General features: G+C 43.6%; 1 protein-coding gene across 2 annotated transcripts in view; it reads left to right on the forward strand.

Annotated features, from left to right (window-relative positions):
• Positions 1–7,921: 7,921 nt before the first annotated feature.
• LOC124121662 (tetraspanin-3-like) overlaps positions 7,922–22,000 on the forward strand; it is a 45,056-nt gene continuing 30,977 nt past the window's right edge. The window contains exon 1 of one of the 2 annotated variants that reach the window (XM_048385044.1): positions 7,922–8,071. The gene's annotated coding sequence lies outside the window, so the exon portion shown is untranslated. The remainder of the gene's footprint in view (positions 8,072–22,000) is intronic. The other variant, XM_048385045.1, reaches the window with a different exon arrangement.

The raw sequence follows: 22,000 nt of genomic DNA on the forward strand, positions 1-22,000 counted from the left end.
TACAGACTATAGTGTGAATGTAGTGTAGTTGCAACCTTCAACATATCCGTCTAGCTTCTATAGACTCCCTGGTGTAATGTATAGACTATAGTGTGAATGTAGTGTAGTTGCAACCTAGTTGCAACCTTAAGTATGTTCGTCTAGCTTCTATAGACTCACTGGTGTAATGTACAGAATATAGTGTGAATGTAGTGTAGTTGCAGTCTAGTTGCAACCTTCAACATGTTCGTCTAGCTTCTATAGACTCCCTGGTGTAACGTACAGACTATAGTGTGAATGTAGTGTAGTTGCAACCTTCAGCATGTCCGTCTAGCTTCTATCGACAACATGGTGTAATGTACAGAATCTAGTGTGAATGTAGTGTAGTTGCAACCTTCAACATGTTCGTCTAGCTTCTATAGACTCCCTGGTGTAATGTACAGACTATAGTGTGAATGTAGTGTAGTTGCAACCTTCAACATGTCCGTCTAGCTTCTATAGACTCCCTGGTGTAATGTACAGAATATAGTGTGAATGTAGTGTAGTTGCAACCTTCAACATGTTCGTCTAGCTTCTATAGACTCCCTGGTGTAATGTACAGACTTTAGTGTGAATGAAGTGTAGTTGCAATCTTCAACATGTTCATCTAGCTTCTATAGACTCAATGGTGTAATGTACAGAATATAGTGTGAATGTAGTGTAGTTGCAGTCTAGTTGCAACCTTCAACATGTTCGACTAGCTTCTATAGACTCCCTGGTGTAATGTACAGAATATAGATTGAATGTCGTGTAGTTGCAACCTTCAACATGTTCGTCTAGCTTCTATAGACTCACTGGTGTAATGTACAGAATATAGTGTGAATGTAGTGTAGTTGCAACCTTCAACATGTCCGTCTAGCTTCTATAGACACCCTGATGTAATGTACAGAATATACTGTGAATGTAGTGTAGTTGCAACCTTCAACATGTTCGTCTAGCTTCTATAGACTCCCGGGTGTAATGTACAGAATATAGTGTGAATGTAGTGTAGTTGCAACCTTCAGCATGTCCGTCTAGCTTCTATCGACAACCTGTTGTAATGTACAGAATCTAGTGTGAATGTAGTGTAGTTGCAACCTTCAACGTGTCCGTCTAGCTTCTATAGACTCCCTGGTGTAATGTACAGAATATAGTGTGAATGTAGTGTAGTTGCAACCTTCAACATGTTCGTCTAGCTTCTATAGACTCCCTGGTGTAATGTACAGAATATAGTGTGAATGTAGTGTAGTTGCAACCTTCAACATGTTCGTCTAGCTTCTATAGACTCCCTGGTGTAATGTACAGACTTTAGTGTGAATGTAGTGTAGTTGCAATCTTCAACATGTTCATCTAGCTTCTATAGACTCCCGGATGTAATGTACAGAATATACTCTGAATGTTGTGTAGTTGCAACCTTCAACATGTTCGTCTAGCTTGTTTAGACTCCCTGGTGTAATGTACAGAATATAGTGTGAATATAGTGTAGTTGAAAACCTTCAACATGTTCGACTAGCTTCTATAGACTCCCTGGTGTAATGTACAGAATATGGATTGAATGTCGTGTAGTTGCAACCTTTAACATGTTCGTCTAGCTTCTATATACTCACTGGTGTAATGTACAGAATATAGTGTGAATGTCGTGTAGTTGCAACCTTCAACATGTTCGTCTAGCTTCTATAGACACCCTGATGTAATGTACATAATATACTGTGAATGTAGTGTAGTTGCAACCTTCAACATGTTCGTCTAGCTTCTATAGACTCCCGGGTGTAATGTACAGACTATAGTGTGAATGTAGTGTAGTTGCACCCTTCAGCATGTCCGTCTAGCTTCTATCGACAACATGGTGTAATGTACAGAATCTAGTGTGAATGTAGTGTAGTTGCAACCTTCAACATGTTCGTCTAGCTTCTATAGACTCCCGGGTGTAATGTACAGAATATAGTGTGAATGTAGTGTAGTTGCAACCTTCAACATGTTCGTCTAGCTTCTATAGACTCCCTGGTGTAATGTGCAGAATCTAGTGTGAATGTAGTGTAGTTGCAACCTTCAACATGTCCGTCTAGCTTCTATAGACTCCCTGGTGTAATGTACAGAATATAGTGTGAATGTAGTGTAGTTGCAACCTTCAACATGTCCGTCTAGCTTCTATAGACTCCCTGGTGTAACGTACAGAATATAGTGTGAATGTCGTGTAGTTGCAACCTTCAACATGTTCGTCTAGCTTCTATAGACTCCCTGGTGTAATGTACAGACTTTAGTGTGAATGTAGTGTAGTTGCAATCTTCAACATGTTCATCTAGCTTCTATAGACTCCCGGATGTAATGTACAGAATATACTCTGAATGTTGTGTAGTTGCAACCTTCAACATGTTCGTCTAGCTTGTTTAACCTCCCTGGTGTAATGTACAGAATATAGTGTGAATATAGTGTAGTTGAAAACCTTCAACATGTCCGTCTAGCTTCTCTTGACTCCCTGGTGTAGTGTACAGACTTTTGTGTGAATGTAGTGTAGTTGCAACCTTCAACATGTTCGTCTAGCTTCTATAGACTCCCTGGTGTAATGTACGGAATATAGTGTGAATGTAGTGCAGTTGCAACCTTCAACAAGTTCGTCTAGCTTCTATAGACTCCCTGGTGTAATGTACAGAATATAGTGTGAATGTAGTGTAGTTGCAACCTTCAACATGTCCGTCTAGCTTCTATAGACTCCCTGGTGTAATGTACAGAATATATTGTGAATGTAGTGCTGTGTAGTTGCAAACTTCAACATGTTCGTCTAGCTTCTATAGACTCCCTGATGTAATGTACAGAATATAGTGTGAATGTTGTGTAGTTGCAACCTTCGACATGTTCGTCTAGCTTCTATAGACTCCCTGGTGTAATGTACAGACTATAGTGTGAATATAGTGTAGTTACAACCTTCAACATGTTCGTCTAGCTTCTATAGCAGCAGTGATGGGATCTACAAACTGTGTTGAAGTGTTACTGAAGGCCGGGGCTGATGTGAATGTACAGAATAATACAGGTGACACACCACTTCATAAGCAGCAGTGAGGGGATCTACAGATCTACTTCAACACTTTCGTCTAGCTTCTACAGACTCCCTGGTGTAATGTACAGACTATAGTGTGAATGTAGTGTAGTTGCAACCTTCAACATGTTCGTCTTGCTAATAGACACTCTGTAGTAATGTACAGGAATATAGTGTTTCACAAACCTACATGATTGGTGCATGCAATCGGGTACTTGTTATTACCCTGTCTGGCGCTTGGCATAAAAGGGGCGAATACAAGGACTGGTCGGCTCAGAGTCAGTTTACTGTCTGAGTAGGGTATTCATGTTAAACTGCGGCATGGTATCTCAGTGAGCTAGCACTATAAATCGGCATCAGTCCGCACTAGTGCATGCAGCCACACGCACACAGACACACACCTGCATGTAAGTTGCTATATATATAAGTGGAACAATCTTGTACGCGACCTTAAGACCCTATTTCACCTCAACTTTAAGTCATTAATTTATGACTAACGGGATCGGGTGGTCAGGCCCGCTGACTTGGTTGATGCATGTCATCGATCCCAATTGCGTGGATCGATGCTCATGATGTCAATCACTGGATTGTCTGGTCCAGACTCGATTATTTAGAGACCGCAGACATATTGCTGAGTGCGGCGTTAAAAAAACAACAACAAAACAAACAATCATTATTAACAAATTCGGAAATACCTCCCCTCACGTTTATCATGTCGGCCATTTATTCGTATTTTATTTGATGCTAATGTATTACGACGCGCTGTCCTCGTGAATGACCTACTGAAGTAGATTCTAACAGACCTTTCTCATCCAATGATGATATCATTTGAATACATTTGTGGTAAACAAACTACAACAGATGTCTTCTCTCAGTGGCATTTAGAAGTTGGTGTGATGTTTCGGTGTAGATCCTAAGCAAGCAAGTGATAAAGGTGTTAGGATCTACACCGAAACGTCGCACTAATTGTAATAAAGAAGTTGTTCATCCATAGAACTCGTCTTACTTCATCACACCAACTTCCAATTGATCACTTCCTGAATGCTGCTGGTTGAATGACTGTCAGTGTAAAGATTTAGTCACATGTATTAAATAGGATTGTGTATAGATCTAGGTCTACATCCTTTGAGGTAAAATAATAATGATGTAATGAAAATCATACTAATTGACGTTCACTTTGTGTGAGTTCATTGTAGTCTGAATCTTCATAGAGTGAGGGCCAAACATTGTAAGTCAATTCTTAATTAACTTGCGCGGTTCAAAGCGTTCATACTCCAGTAAACCAACACAGTATGAACATCGTTTTTTAAATATTATTAGTCCGCCAATATCATTATCAAATGACGTCACGATCACGTACAGTAAACTAATGTTATAACGAACTCAAAGGGACCGCTAATTTTAGTTCGTAATAACCATAGTTCGTAATAAGCATATATACAGCATATATGCAACTTATGGCCTGGACTGAAACATAAGTTCGTTATATCGGTCAGTTCGTTATAAGCGTGTTCGTTATAAACAAAGTTTACTGTATTGTTCATCTGAAAGATAATACCGTTGTTCACAGTCACCAAAGAAACTAGCTCTTGAGACAAAATATAATTTTTTATATTTATTGGATTTTAATTTAAGTGTTATTGCAGTAAAATGATGTGTCGTATTTGATCAGTAAACAAGATAAAGAAACCATGCGACACGATTCCAGATTGTTTATGATGGAAATAAATAAGGGAGCACTTAGTGTCGGACGCTGTAAAATGATATTCCATCATGGGTTCCCAGCCTCGTCTATCAAATACGCGTTGGATACAATGCATACAAACACATCTCAACATTTGATTCTGACATGTGTTGAAATGAATGCGCGCTATTACTGGCAGCTAAGCTTATTTCCCTATATTTGTCAGTGCTCCCTTTATCGTGTCCATCAGTACAAACTAAATTCAAACGAAACTTGCAAAGGCCATCTTATTTACACATTTAGATGCTGTTACTGAAAATCATGGTTAACTGCTAATATTTAAAAAAACACTTCGCGATTTTACAGAAGTATATATATATATATATATATATATATATATATATATATAGAGAGAGAGAGAGAGAGAGAGAGAGACAGAGAGAGAGAGAGAGAGAGAGAGAGAGAGACAGAGAGAGAGAGAGAGAGAGAGACAGAGAGAGAGAGAGAGAGAGAGAGCGAGAGAGAGAGAGACAGAGAGAGAGAGAGAGAGAGAGACAGAGAGAGAGAGAGAGAGAGAGAGAGAGAGAGAGAGAGAGACAGAGAGAGAGAGAGAGAGAGAGAGCGAGAGAGAGAGGGGAGAGAGAGAGAGAGAGGGAGAGAGAGAGAGAGCGAGAGAGAGAGAGAGAGAGAGACAGAGAGAGGGAGAGAGAGAGAGAGAGCGAGAGAGAGAGAGAGAGAGAGAGAGAGAGAGAGGTGTTTATTCTGTCAAAAGTACAAACACAATGCCAAACTTTAGCATCTAGTTTTGAACAGTACACAGGTAAATGTATGAAGCTTACATACAAGTTCTTACAAGGGACATAACTCAACATCATTATTACATTTTGAACACATTGTAAATAACAACAAAAAGATAGTTATAGTAAGTAAACAGCAACACCTGTGTGCTTACTTCGCATCTAAGATTTTATAATATTTACATGGTCGTGTTTACATTCATACATTTTACTCGACCACCCAACAGGGACGAACGGTTCATCGTCAACTAAGCTCAATGGTTGTGTTTGCAACGTTATATCAACGTTGGTCCAACATTGTCAGGCCAAAGCCAACCATTCACCAACGTTGCTCCAATACTACCGAAGAAGTCAAAACAGGAAATAGTCATGATAGGAAATAGTCAAAATAGGAAATAGTCATAATAGGAAATAGTCAAAATAGGAACTAGTCATAATAGGAAATAGTCAAAATAGGAAAAAGTCATAAGTGGAATTAGTCAAAATAGGAAATAGTCATAAGTGGAATTAGTCAAAACAGGAAATAGTCATAATAGGAAATAGTCAAAAAAGGGAAATAGTCATAAGTGGAATTAGTCATAATAGGAAATAGTCAAGATAAGATATAGTCATAATTGGAACAAATCTAAATGGGTAAAGGTCAAGGTGGAAAATAGTCTTAATGTGAAAAAATCATAGTGGAAAATAGTTACAACGTAAATAGTCTCAATGGATAAAAGTCTTAATAGGAAAAAGTCTTAATAGGAAAAAGTCTTAAAAGGAAAAAGTCTTAATAGGAAATAGTTTCATGGAAGATAGTCTTAATGGGAAAAAGTTCCGTGGAAGATAGTCTTAAAGGGGCCTCACTTTTCTACGGGGCCGCACTTTTCCATGGGGTCACTTTTCCATGGGGCCTCACTTTTCTACGGTGCCTCACTTTTCAATCGGGTCACTTTTCCATGGGGCCTCACTTTTCTACGGGGCCTCACTTTTCGATGGGGCCTCACTTTTCTAGGGGGCCTCACTTTTCAATGGGGTCACTTTTCCATGGGGCCTCACTTTTCTACGGGGCCTTACTTTTCAATGGGGTCACTTTTCAACGTTACATTCCCCTTGAAACTGCTAGTTTAAGTTAGTAAGTGTTGAAACATTTCGATAACATTTCCTGAGATGGGAAAGGCAAGTTGTGATGAGAAACTTGCACGTGCCAAATTAATAAGCTGCCGCCGTTGCACGTGCAAATGCTGACTATATCGCACACGCTCGCACACGCTCGCTCACGCAGGGGCGAGTTGGATTCGACTACTCTCTGTCAAATGTGGACTCCCCCCAACCCCCTCCCTACAGTGTTATGATTTGTTTGTTTCTTGTTTGAGGGCAATATTTTTATCAGCAATTATCGAGCTATATGACGGCGGTCTGTAAATAATCGAGTCATTGACATCGTGAGTGAGTGAGTGAGTTAGTGAGTTAGTGAGTTAGTGAGTTGGGTTTAACGCCGCTTTTAATTGACATCATGAGCATCAATCTACGCACTTTGGATGCAATGACTAGCATCAACTAAGTCACAGAGCTGTGCTATGACTTTCAAAATGTTAAAAGCGGCATCAAAACAACGCCCCCCCCCCCCCTATTTTTTGGTCGGTGGGGTAGCCTAGTGGTTAAAGTGTTCGCTCATCACGCTGATGGCCCGAGTTCGATTCCCAAAATGAGTACAATGTGTGAAGCCCATTTCTGGTGACCCCCGTCATGATATTGCTGGAATATTGCTAAAAGCGGCGTAAAAACCATACTTACTCACCACTCACAATTTAGTTCAATAACGGTAAAAAACCGTTATTTATCTCACTGATCAAATTGGTTATTGGTTTTCTTAGTCTTCTGCAAGTACGACGTTAAAATGGTCCTCGTATTGCTAAACCCAAGCACTTGTCATGCACCGGAGTCTAACGGTGAGACATACCCATCACCGAGTCTTCCTGACGGTTGCCTCAGATCAGTTGAGGTATGTTAAGTTTCTTTATCAAGCAGCGGTCGGGTAGCCTAATGGTTATAGCGTTCGCTCGTCACGCCGAAGACCCGGGTTCGATTCCCGACATGGGTACAATGTGTGAAACCCATTTCTGGTGTCCCCCCCGCCGTGATATTGCTGGAATATTGCTAAAAGCGGCGTAAAACCATACTCACTGACACTTCTTAAGCGTAAAAAGACATCCCAACGATACCGCACTGGGCCGGCAGTGACTCATAACGACCAATAATGACTAGACCTGCTTTGCGTAATATGAACAAACACTTTCTGTCACGCTCCACGAAAATTGCTAAAAATAACCCCCAAATCGGAGCGATGAGAGATACCCGTCACGACATACCAACAGTAAGATATGCTATACTAATACCGTTCTTCTGACATCATGTGACCACGTGACGACGGCTGACCTGATTAAGTGGGTGTGTCATGTGATACGTCGAGACGCTATCAGCGTGTGTCGTGGAGTCGTGAGAAGACAGGTAAACTACACACCTAACACTGACAAGGAGCGTTACACATATACACCGGACATTAATATACAGCTGTAGGTAAGTGTACCTGTATTACAATCAACGTTATGTCCAGTTATGCTTAATGTCAGTGTCAGCTGTCCCGGGTATGCTTGGGGGTGGTCATTCGAGGGAAGGGTGTCCCTCACGGCTCTCGCGCCTCATCGGTGTGTGGGTAGGTTCATTGTATATACCTGTACATACACCGCGAACAAATATGACATGTGTCTCGAAGAATTGTTTCAATCGAATCGATTTCTTAAACATTTAATAATGATATTGATTCCGTTATCTCGATGCTCTGGTTATGTCGAAGTGTCGTTCGAGGCACCTGCACCAGGTAAGTTGGATGTTTCGAGGGTTTGACGTACCAGTTGAAGATCACGGGGCATGTGTATTGAATACAATCGACAATACATTGCGATGACAGGAAAAAAGTCACATATGAATACGAGTCGAATATTGTGTTTGTGTCTTAGTCATTCGCGTCACCAGATCCAACCCGGATATCGTCCTCGTGGAATGACGCACCCGAGACATTAGGTCAACGCTGTTGGTGTTTATGAACGTATTTAGCTATGTACCACTCAGTATCAGTATCAGTCATGTACCACTCAGTATCAGTATCAGCCATGTACCATTCAGTATCAGTATCAGCCATGTACAACCCAGTATCAGTATCAGCCATGTACCATTCAGTATCAGTATCAGCCATGTACAACTCAGTATCAGTATCAGCCATGTACCACTCAGTATCAGTATCAGCCATGTACCACTCAGTATCAGTATCAGCCATGTACCACTCAGTATCAGTATCAGCCATGTACCACTCAGTATCAGTATCAGCCATTTACCACTCAGTATCAGTATCAGCCATTTACCACCCAGTATCAGTATCAACTATGTACCACTCAGTATCAGTATCAGCCATGTACCACTCAGTATCAGTATATCATGCTCCCCTCGGTATCAATATATCGTGCACCCCTCGGTATCAATATATCATGCACGCCTCGGTATCAATATATCATGCACCATCGGTATTATTATATCATGCTCCTCTCGGTATCAATATATCATGCACCCCTCGGTATCAATATATCATGCACCCCTCGGTATCAATACATCTTGCACCCCTCGGTATCAATATATCATGCTCCCCTCGGTATGAATATATCATGCACCCCCTGGTGTCAGTATATCATGCACGCTTTTTATCCATGTATCACGCACCTTCAGTATCATTATTACCAATGCACCCTGCAGTAACATCAACCCACTACTTCATCCTATAGTATCTCCTGAACCAGGTAGTGAGCGTTACGACTGTGAGTTAGTTCTCCTCCAGGTGATAGGAGCGGAGTTTGACATTACATTACAGGTAATTAGCTAAGTGTGAGACTGACACCTCTGCTTCCCTGGCTCAAGGCAATACCGCGAGGCATACAGATGGGGCCAAGTCAACAAGTGCCCGGAGCACGCATAGGAGATGTATGACTAGTTTAAATGCACGAAGCTTCTTGACCAACAATTGCATGTTAGTTGACCTCGCATGAGACACCCCTCAGATATCAAGACCGCCTCCGTGGTCTAATGGTAGAGCGTCCGCCCGGAGAGCGGAAGGTCCGGGATTCGATCCCCAGCCGCATCATACCAAAAGACGTTAAAAGATGGTACTTGTCGTTACCCTGTCTGGCGCTCGGCAGTAAGGGCTAAAACAAGGACTGGTCGGCTCGGAGTCAGTATACTGTGTCTGAGTAAGGTGTTCATGTTAAACTGCGGCATGGTATCTCAGTGTTCTAGCACCATAAATCGGCATCAGTCCGGACTAGTACAAGCAGCCACACACACACACATACACGTGCTCTCCGTCGCTATATAAGTGCAATAATCTTGGACACGACGTTAAACCCCACTTCACTTCACTAACCTCAGATATCAGACTGTGGCAAGGGATCCTATTGACACCTCGCTTATCAGTTAATTGAATCAGATGGAAAATATGTCATTCCGGAGTTAAACACGATAGCCTGCTCTTTTGTCATGTTTTCTGAGAGCCCAGAATGTTACCTTGCCTATTGTACGGGCAAGCATGCGGAAGGCTAGCTATTGTGTCGAGGAGAAAGACCGGTGGAGATGAATGGAAGCGGGGATCCAAGCAGTTAGTGAGCTGTGACACAGCTATGCCGCGCGCATCAAGCTGGAGGTGACGATATGCCGACACACACACGCTGTTATCTTAACAGTGGGCGGGGTGTGGTGTGGTGTTTGACAACAAATGAGCGCGTCCACCTGCGGGAAGGACAAGTTATGATCATCTGGGTCGGAGACAGAATGGCAGCTTCACACTGTCTGGACAGATACCCTTCCCATCTTGAATGTGCTGCTGCTGGAGAGGGTACAGCGCTGCGGTACAGCTTCACACTGTCTGGACAGATACCCTTCCCCATCCTGAATGTGCTGCTGCTGGAGAGGGTACAGCGCTGCGGTACAGCTTCACACTGTCTGGACAGATACCCTTCCCATCCTGAATGTGCTGCTGCTGGAAAGGGTACAGCGCTGCGGTACAGCTTCACACTGTCTGGACAGATACACTTCCCCATCCTGAATGTGTTTCTGCTGGAAAGGGTACAGCGCTGCGGTACAGCTTCACACTGTCTGGACAGATACCCTTCCCCATCCCGAATGTGGTGCTGCTGGAGAGGGTACAGCACTGCCGTACAGCTTCACACTGTCTGGACAGATACCCTTCCCCATCCTGAATGTGCTGCTGCTGGAGAGGGTACAGCGCTGCCGTACAGCTTCACACTGTCTGGACAGATACCCTTCCCCATCCTGAATGTGCTGCTGCTGGAGAGGGTACAGCGCTGCCGTACAGCTTCACACTGTCTGGACAGATACCCTTCCCCATCCTGAATGTGCTGCTGCTGGAGAGGGTACAGCGCTGCCGTACAGCTTCACACCGTCTGTTGTCTTACTTGATTGTGGTGTTACCTTCCTGTAGTGTGACTTCGGAGTTACGATATGATGAAATAAACCAAGTCACAGAGTTTTGCCACCCGATAAACCGCGACAGCTGCGGCGTTAAACATTAATCACGCACTCACTGACCACTCTGTCCCTTAAGTCGCCCCTTACATCCAGTGTAGGCTGCAGAGGACGTAGTCTTACCCGGAATCTCCAGGTGGCGGACCTGTGTTGTACTTGGTGGAGTTTATGACATTGAATAGCCTGCACTGTAATATGTGTCGCGCAGTGTTGACGAATGTCTCCAGTTTATGACCGGCTCGTGGGTAGCGGGAATATAATCAGCTGGAGATGTTTATCTGGTTACCTCATGTGTGGTAAATCACACTTCACATGAGTCACCACTTGGGGTAGACTTGCTCCGTCCGTGTACCAGTGCTCTCTCGTACTCCCTGTCTCTGTAGGTTTCCTTTTCCTTACGATACACTTTAACGATATTATATGCCATGATACGATACATATATTGACAGTAAAGTCGAGATACGATGCCCATCTTGACAGTAAAGTCGAGATACGATGCCCATCTTGACAGTTTTTGACAGTAAAGACGAGATACGATACATATCTTGACAGTAAAGCCGAGATACGATACATATCTTGACAGTAAAAACATCACAACGGTGTACATCTTGACAGTAAAGCCCGGATACGATATATCTTGACAGTAAAGCCGCGATACGATACATATATTGACAGTAAAGCCGTTATACGATATATCTTGACAGTAAAGCCGTAATACGATACATATTTTGACAGTAAAGCCGTAATACGATACATATCTTGACAGTAAAGCCGTAATACGATACATATCTTGTTAGTAAAGCCGTGCTACGTTACACATCTTGTTAGTAAAGCCGTGCTACGTTACACATCGTGTTAGTAAAGCCGTGCTACGTTACACATCGTGTTAGTAAAGCCGAGCTACGTTACACATCTTGTTAGTAAAGCCGTGCTACGTTACACATCTTGTTAGTAAAGCCGTGCTACGTTACACATCGTGTTAGTAAAGCCGTGCTACGTTACACATCGTGTTAGTAAAGCCGTGCTGCGATACACATCTTGTTAGTAAAGCCGTGCTACGTTACACATCTTGTTAGTAAAGCCGTGCTACGTTACACATCGTGTTAGTAAAGCCGTGCTACGTTACACATCGTGTTAGTAAAGCCGTGCTACGTTACACATCTTGTTAGTAAAGCCGTGCTACGTTACACATCGTGTTAGTAAAGCCGTGCTACGTTACACATCTTGTTAGTAAAGCCGTGCTACGTTACACATCTTGTTAGTAAAGCCGTGCTACGTTACACATCGTGTTAGTAAAGCCGTGCTACGTTACACATCTTGTTAGTAAAGCCGTGCTACGATACACATATTGTTAGTAAAGCCGTGCTACGATACACATCTTGTTAGTAAAGCCGTGCTACGTTACACATCGTGTTAGTAAAGCCGTGCTACGATACACATCGTGTTAGTAAAGCCGTGCTACGTTACACATCGTGTTAGTAAAGCATGCATTATACGATGCGCATCTTGTTAGTAAAGCCGTGCTACGTTACACATCGTGTTAGTAAAGCATGCATTATACGATGCGCATCTTGTTAGTAAAGCCGTGCTACGTTACACATCGTGTTAGTAAAGCATGCATTATACGATGCGCATCTTGTTAGTAAAGCCGTGCTACGTTACACATCGTGTTAGTAAAGCATGCATTATACGATGCGCATCTTGTTAGTAAAGCATGCATTATACGATGCGCATCTTGTTAGTAAAGCATGCATTATACGATGCGCATCTTGTTAGTAAAGCATGCATTATACGATACACATCTTGTTAGTAAAGCATGCATTATACGATGCGCATCTTGTTAGTAAAGCATGCATTATACGATGCGCATCTTGTTAGTAAAGCTTGCATTATACGATGCGCATCATGTTAGTAAAGCATGCATTATACGATACACATCTTGTTAGTAAAGCATGCATTATACGATGCGCATCTTGTTAGTAAAGCATGCATTATACGATACACATCTTGTTAGTAAAGCATGCATTATACGATGCGCATCTTGTTAGTAAAGCATGCATTATACGATGCGCATCTTGAAACGTTGAGGCTCAACGTCAATGTCACTGGTCATGTTCATGACGGATTTCGGAGACGCGTTGTACTCACAAAGAGCGATACACCTCTGGTAGTAGTGACGAGACGAATGTTTAAGGTTATCGCTGACCAATCCATCAACACAAAATACACTCATCACCGATATTTCTGATATTTCGCACGGATACCCGTACGGTGATGATCACAATTCCTTCGTGGTAAAACATGAGTGAGTGAGTAAGTGAGTTGGGTTTAACGCCGCTTTTAACAGTATTGCAGTTATATCGCGGCGTGTCAGCTTAATGTGGGAGGAAAGCCCGAAGTGATGCAGGTCTCAGGCGTTTACCACTTCGGTGAAACCCACGAGCACGGGTATGGTGCTGACAAACCTAGAACATAATCGGGACGAACCGGGATTCGAACCCACAATCATAGGTTTCTGGCGTGCCCAAGGGACGCAACTCTTCACAGCGAATCGCGGCGCCTTAGACGACTGGGCCACCCGTGCCCGCGGTAAAACATGAAGAATAACGTTCAGTCATTAGTCCCCAACACTAATATGATAACCTCCTTTCTGTGATAATGTCCCTGCGTACCAGGTCTTTCATATGCTATACTTTCTGGGGCTGATTTATATATCTGACCTATCTCAATTGTGACAGGGGGACACGGGCGATATAACTGGAATACTGTTAAAAGCGGCGTTAAACCAAACTCACTCACTCACTCAATTGTGACAGAATATTACAGCCACATCAATGCACGGGACAACGCGAACACCGGTATGCTTCAAACATACACGTGTGGAATCGAACCCGGGGCATCATTGTGAAGAGCGTTGTTGTGCACGCCGCACTCAGTAATATTCTGTAAATATTCCAACCTGGACCAGACAATCCAATGATTGACATCATGAGCTTCGATCTTCTCAGGTTGACATCATCAACCAAGTCAGCGAGCCTGACCACCCAATCCCGTTAGTCGCCTCTTACGACAAGCATAGTCGCCTCTAACGACAAGCATTGGTTGTTGAAGACAAATTCTAACTCAGATCTTCAGGAACAGAACATAGAAGCAAACATTAATATTCTTTCTTATACGACCGCCTCCGTGGTCTAGTGGTAGAGCGTCCGCCCGGAGAGCGGAAGGTTCGGGGTTCGATCCCCGGCCGCGTCATACAAAAAGACGTTAAAAGATTGTACTTGTTGTTACCCTGTCTGGCGCTCGGCATTAAGGGGCTAAAACAAGGACTGGTCGGCTCGGAGTCAGTATACTGTGTCTGAGTGGGGTATTCATGTTAAACTGCGGCATGGTATCTCAGTGAGCTAGCACTATAAATCAACCAAGTCAGCGAATCGGCATCAGTCCGGACTAGTACAAGCAGCCACACACACACACACATACACGTGCATGCACGTCGCTATATAAGTGCAATAATCTTGGACGCGACGTTAAACCCAATTTCACCTCACCTCACCTTTCTTATACGTTCCATCAATTGTTTTCATCAGTGTATTCATTTATTGAAATAAGACTTCTTAAGAAGTGAGTTTCGTTACTTGATTATGCTTCAAACATTTATAACACTCAACGGCAGGGCATAACCAGTCGCGATTATCCGCCCAAACATATTCCAAGGGAAAATAGCATTGAAATCACATGAATGGATAACTGAAAATCAGTGATGACAGTAAGTATTCCTGCCCAGCTGGTAGCACCTGCCCCCCCCCCACAACTTGCACTAAAAAGATAATTGTTTGTCTGTTGCGTAGCAACCCAAGGTCATGATATTATATTAGCTATTAGGGGTCACATTTGAGCAAAATGGCTGTTATCTATCTGCACTTAGGGCAAGATGTATGTTCACAGGTCGAGAGTAATAAAAGTCAGTATCCTTGGATATTTAATCTAACGTACATCAGAGGAGTCGGTCGGGTTATCTCCTCAATGGTTACCTGGTTAAAGTAAACATAGCGAATCTCCCTGGGAATGTACGGTAAACATGGCCAGGGTAACACTGATCGGATCAATCACTGCGTTATATTATTGTTCGATCTTGGAGGATACAAATAAGATTTACACGCTGTATATTGGATTGGGGAGGTGTTTTTAAAAATCTAGGTCGTACAATTAAAAACGGATTATCTGTTTTGAGAGAAATGGGTGTTGTTGTTGACGGGTGTAACGCCTGAAACATCACTTTCCCCCAAACCATAATACTTCTTGAATATAGTCCTATATACCTCACTATCCTTATGTAATAACATAGTATATACACTACTCGCCTTATGTGATAACATGGTATATAACCCGCTACACTTATGTGAGACATAAAGGATAGCTTGGTATATATCCCATTAGACCTATGTGATAACATGATACAATCCCCACTAGATGTATGTGATAACATGCCACAATCCGCATTAGACCTATGTGATAACATGACACAATCCCGATTCGACCTATGTGATAACATGACACAATCCTCACTAGACATATGTGATAAAATGACACAATCCTCACTGGACATATGTGATAACATGACACAATCCCCACTAGACCTATGTGATAACATGACACAATCCTCACTAGACATATGTGATAACATGACACAATCCTCACTAGACATTTGTGATAACATGACACAATCCTCACTAGACATATGTGATAACATGACACAATCCTCACTAGACATATGTGATAACATGACACAATCCCGATTCGACCTATGTGATAACATGACACAATCCTCACTAGACCTATGTGATAACATGACACAATCCTCACTAGACATATGTGATAACATGACACAATCCCCAGTCAAATTACAGGTTTTACTGAATGTACAGATCGCTTAAGACCCGTGAAGATCCGGGATAGAATAGGTCTTCAATAACCCATGCTTGCCGTAAAAGGTGACTCTGCTTGTCGTATAAGGCGACTAAAGGGATCGGGTGGTCAGGCTCGCTGACTTGGTTAATGCATGTCATCGATCCCAAGTGCTTGGATCGATGCTCATGATATTATTAATCACTTGATTGTCTGATCCAGACTCGACAATTTACAGGCCGCCGTCATATAGCTGGAATATTGCTGAGTGCGGCGTTAAACAACAAACAAACCAACCAACCAACCGATCGCTGTACAGCAATCCCGCACCTGGCCCCCCTTGTACATAGTACTGTACACGGGCGTCAGGAAATGGTGATTTTAAACTCAGCATTCGTGATAAAAAACATGTTTTGGCCTGTTAGAAAACGGAACTTAGGCACCGTCATGTAGCAAAGCACTGAACTGATTGACTGTGTACACAAAGGACGTCCACGCCCCTAACGACTGCCAGGTATGATGAGACAATGATCTTGTTGACGTGGGTATTCCGTGGACGACTTGTGAAAGAATGCAATCTAAACAGGGTGTTGAGGATTATTAATATGTTATTTACTGCCTCCACAGAATATAACAATGAGATATGTACCATAGGCATTGGATTCAGATTCCCAGAGCAATGTCTGTAAGAGCCGTATTGTGCTCACATGCCGACCTCGGAGCAAACGACGCTTTCTGTTTGTCGACCGGTGAAGTTCATAACAGGGTGTCTCCAAGCGCCCAGGTAAACACACATCAGAAAGCGCATTTGATTAGTGCATAGTGTATATCAAGACTAATGTATGAACATTTGTACAAATACACATTCTAATGCGTTATTTTACCTTTATAGTAGAGACCCACCACTAAACCTGCCTCGGAGGCTCTTGCGTGCGTGCGTGCGTGCGTGCGTGCGTGCGTGCGTGCGTGCGTGGCTAGAAACGGATATTTTATCGGTTACCGCTACAACTGTTTGTTTTTGTGAAAGGTGTAGCCGACCAATTTATTCCTTTTTACGAGTCATATTTATTTCGGGACACCACTGTCCAAGTAACAATGTGTTGAATTTGGTAAAACTAAATGAAATGATTGTGTCAATGTAATCACTTGATTACCTCAATACACCCCCATCTTCCTCGACCGATGCCCTTCCCACTCCCACAATCAAAACAAACAAGACCACAAGGATCCTACTCACTTCGCTCCCCTACTCCCTTATCACACACGGGCGCACACACACACGCAGATTCAGGCAGACACACACACGCAGATTCAGGCAGACACACGCACATGCAGATTCAGACAGACACACACGGACAGACTCACATACACACAGAGAGGCAGACACACACACACACACACATGCAGATTCAGACACACACACAAGGACAGACTCACATACACACAGAGAGGCAGACACACACACATACACAGAGGCAGACACACACGCAGATTCAGACAGACACACACGGACGGACTCACATACACACAGAGACGCAGACACACACACACACAGAGGAAGACACACACACAGAGGCAGACACACACACGCAGATTCAGACAGACACACACGGACAGACTCACATACACTTAGAGACGCAGAACAACCACACACAGAGGCAGACACACACACGCAGATTCAGACAGACACACACGGACACTCACATACACTTAGAGACGCAGACACACACACACAGAGGCAGACACACACACATGCAGATTCAGACAGACACACATACACACACAGATTCAGACAGACACACACGGACAGACTCACATACCCACAGAGACGCAGACACACACACACAGAGGAAGACACACACATAGAGGCAGACACACACACGCAGATTCAGACAGACACACACGGTCAGACTCACATACACTTAGAGACGCAGACACACACACACACAGAGGAAGACACATACACAGAGGCAGACACACACACGCAGATTCAGACAGACACACACGGACAGACTCACATACACTTAGAGACGCAGACACACACACAGAGGCAGACACACACACGCAGATTCAGACAGACACACACGGACACTCACATACACTTAGAGACGCAGACACACACACAGAGGCAGACACACACACATGCAGATTCAGACAGACACACATACACACAGATTCAGACAGACACACACGGACAGACTCACATACACTTAGAGACGCAGACACACACACACACAGAGGAAGACACACACATAGAGGCAGACACACACGCAGATTCAGACAGACACACACGGACAGACTCACATACACTTAGAGACGCAGACACACACACAGAGGCAGACACACACACGCAGATTCAGACAGACACACACGGACACTCACATACCCTTAGAGACGCAGACACACACACACAGAGGCAGACACACACACGCACATACGCACACACAGAGGCAGACATACACACAACACACACGCACATACGCACACACTCACACATAGAGGCAGACACACACACAGAGGCAGACACACACACACGCACATACGCACACGCTCACACACAGAGGCAGACACACACACACATAGAGGGAGACAGACAGACACACACACACACACACACACACACACACACACACACACACACACACACACACACACACACACACACACACACACACACACACACACACACACACACACACACACACACGATCCCCTAACCGTTCATATATTCACATATCGCCTCCACTAGTCCGCTCATACCGCCACCCCCTCCTCCACACTCACAAGGTTTATTAGTGTTCTAGTGTCCCCAATGCTGTAGGTCAATGTTGAAAAGTTAGTCGCTGAAATGAAAATAGTTTGATGCCCTCGTATATTTTGCACTTGATCAACAAGTTAGGCCAGAAATAGTCACCATTCTCTCTTCCACCATGCCATTCCTCCTTGTTGGGGTTGAGCGAGTGAGTATGGTTTTACGCCGCTTTAAGCAACATTCCAGCTCTATCACGGCAGGGGGCACCAGAGGTGGGTGAAGTGAAATGGGGTTAAACGTCACGTCCAAGATTATTGCACTTATATAGCTACGTGCATGCACGTGTTTGTCTGTGTGTGTGTGATTGATGCCGGGTTATAGTGCTAGCCCACTGAGATACCATGCCGCAGTTTAACATGAATACCCTTCGACCTGTGTGTCACTGCCTCTGGCCACACGTAGAAATGTTTTTATTGTACAAAAACATAACATTAAATAATTTCACTCCCCACAAAGTAGGTCGGGAGATACAGGCTTGGGTTCCGTACTTCCATTTTCCCTTCAATCTGACTTCATTAGTTTTATCGGAAACCCCTGTGGACAGAAGGGTCTAATTTAGCATACATCAGGGAAACACACACTGATCGAGTCCACCAGAAATAATCGAGAAATCACTAGTTCAGGCCCTTGGTTGATCTTGTGAACATGGTGCGTAGTACCGCCAGTGTGTCTGTAGTCTCTTGGATGACCCGTGAAGACTCCGGGGTAGAATAGGTCTTCAGCAACCCATGCTTGCGGTCGTAAGAGGCGACTAACGGGACCGGATGGTCAGGCTCGCTGATATATATCACTGATTGATGAATATGTTTTGAAATTTGAAAACCGAGTTCGAGAATTTATATTTATAGAGTTATGGCCTTTGTTATTTTGCTTGCGTTAGCCCAATGAGGAGTGAGTGAGTTGGGTTTAACGCCGCGGCGTGTCAGCTTAATGTCTTAGACGTTTACCACTTCGGTGAAACCCACGAGCACGGGTATGGTGCTTACAAACCTTGAAACATAATCGGGGCGAACCGGGATTCGAACCCACAATTATAGGTTTCTGGCGTGCCCAAGGGACGCAACTCTGCACAGCGACTGGGTCACCCGTGCCACCTGCTCAATGAGGGAAGTATTCGCTCCAATGAGGATAGTGTTAACATATTCGCTCAATGATGACAGTGTTTGCTCCAGTGAGAGTAGTGTTCGCTATAATATATTAATGAGAATGGTGTTCGCTCCAATGAGGATAGTGTTCGCTCCAATGAAGATAGTGTAAATATGTTCGCTCCAATCAGGAGTGTGTTCACTTTTATCAGGAAAGTGTTCGTTCCACTGAAGAAAGTGTTAACATGTTCGCTCCACTTAGGATAGTGTTCACACCAATCATAATAATGTTCACTCCAATCAGGATACTGTTCGCCCCTATGAGGATAGTGTTAATATATTCGCTCAACGATGATAGTGTTTGCTCCAGTAAGAGTAGTGTTCGCTATAATGAGGATGGTGTTCGCTTCAATGTGGATAGTGTTAATATGTTCGCTCCAATGAGGGCAGTGTTTGCTACAATGAGATTAGTGTTCGTGTCAAAAGACTTATAAAATATATCTTTGTAAAACAGTATATACACATCAGACAAGTCCTTCAAACAATGACCGTGTGTTCGATTCCCGGTCGCGTCGTACCCAAAAAACGATAAAAGATAGTACTTGTTGTTACCCTGCCTGGCGCACGACAACAAGGGACTAAAACAATGACTAGTCGGTTCAGAGTAAGTATTCTGTGCCAAATGAGCGTATCATATATCCATTCTATTATAACAAATGGAAATTACGCTGGATTATCGAGGCTGTCCAGAGCCTCGTTTTGGTTACACGGCGTTTTCTGCCGGAAAGCCGCCATAGTTATTGACGTCATGTCTCGAAAAGGCGACTAACGGGATCGGGTGGTCAGGCTCGCTGACTTGGTTGATGCATGTCATCAATCCAAATCGCGTGGACTGATGCTCATGATATTAATCACTGGATTATCTGGTCCAGGCTCGATTATTTACGGACCGCCGTCATATAGCTGGAATATTGCTGAGTGCGGCGTTAAACAACAAACCAACCAACTAGATAACACAGCCTGGGCCCACTTGCACAAAGCGATCTTAGCGCTAAGATTGTCGTAAGCCTATGTTAAAGTATTGGGGCTAAGATCACCTTAGCGCTACGATCGCTTTGTGCTAGTGAGCCCTGGTGTTGCATTAGATCTTTGTACATGTAATACCTACCTCTCACGCTTTAACCTGACCTATCCCCGTGTTTGCCGATCAAGTAGACATTGGATTTGGGCGTAGTGTAGTGTGTATACAAATACCGCTTGATATTAATACAGTTTGCCGTGTCATTGTATACTGCTAGTCAACATCAAAGCTAATCAAGTTATGTAAAACACGTGACTTGGTTTGTTTGTTAGTTGTTTAATGGACCGCCTCCGTGGTCTAATGGTAGAACTTCCGCCCGGAGAGCGGAAGGTCCGGGTTCGATCCCCGACCGCGTCATACCAAAAGACGTTAAAAGATGGTACTTTTTGTTACCCTGTCTAGCGCTCGGCATTAAGGGGTAAAACAAGGACTGGTTGCCTCGGAGTCAGTATACTGTGTCTGAGTTGGGTATTCATGTTAAACTGCGGCATGGTATCTCAGTGGGCTAGCACTATAAATCGGCATCAGTCCGGACTAGTACAAGCAGCCATATACATACACATGCATGCAATAATCTTGGACGCGACGTTAAACCCCATTTCACCTCACCTAGTTATTTAAAGGCTATCAGCTCTATTTCAGCTATATGACTGCAGTGTGCAAAATAATCAAGATAGACGAGCCTGGCAACCCCATTTATTTAGTGCAAAGCATGGATGGTCCATATCATTGAGCCTGAGTCAGACAAACCTGTGACTGGTATTATTAATAATAACGCCCCCCCCCCCCCCCCCCCCCCCAAGTCCCGCACCGCCCCACCCCGTCGCCGAGCCCGACAACCTGAATCATTTTAGGATCAGGCCTCAAAGTTGCGACTAAAACGGTCGCCAATGCGCCCTAATTCAGAGGTAGCCAAATGACTACCTTAACAAATATCTTGTAGCGACTACATTCTATTGCTACACATATGTAGACACAAAAATAAACATGTCTGCTACTAATTGTACTCTCAAATAATTTCTCCAAAAGTCAACAAG

The sequence above is a fragment of the Haliotis rufescens genome, unplaced genomic scaffold (assembly GCF_023055435.1).
Source record: "Haliotis rufescens isolate VD_foot unplaced genomic scaffold, xgHalRufe1.0.p SCAF_53, whole genome shotgun sequence".
In the NCBI taxonomy this organism is placed as follows: domain Eukaryota; kingdom Metazoa; phylum Mollusca; class Gastropoda; order Lepetellida; family Haliotidae; genus Haliotis; species Haliotis rufescens.